The sequence below is a fragment of the Buceros rhinoceros genome, unplaced genomic scaffold, assembly GCF_000710305.1.
Source record: "Buceros rhinoceros silvestris isolate BGI_N320 unplaced genomic scaffold, ASM71030v1 scaffold21769, whole genome shotgun sequence".
NCBI lineage: Eukaryota > Metazoa > Chordata > Aves > Bucerotiformes > Bucerotidae > Buceros > Buceros rhinoceros.
In genome coordinates, this window is record NW_010431283.1 from 1 (window position 1) to 296 (window position 296).

Below are 296 nucleotides of genomic sequence, written 5' to 3' on the forward strand. Positions count from 1 at the left end.
GGCCCCAGCGGTCACCTGCTGGTCCCCGTGCAGGGAGGGTGCAGCCCCTGATCCCCGCCAGGGTCCAGCCCGGCCACAGCTGCCTGCGGGGAGGCTGCCAAACCCGCGGGATGCACCAGGCTACCGCAAGCCCACACTCAGCGGAGCCTCTGGGTACCCATACGTGCTCTTGCCTTGGGTGCCAGCGCATGCCTGGGTGCCCTGTGCTAAAAGGTGTCGCTTCTGTCTCCCAAGGCTCTGATAAAACCAGGGAGGTGGCGAGGGCTCGGCTCCGTGGGCAGCACTTGCCCTGGCTG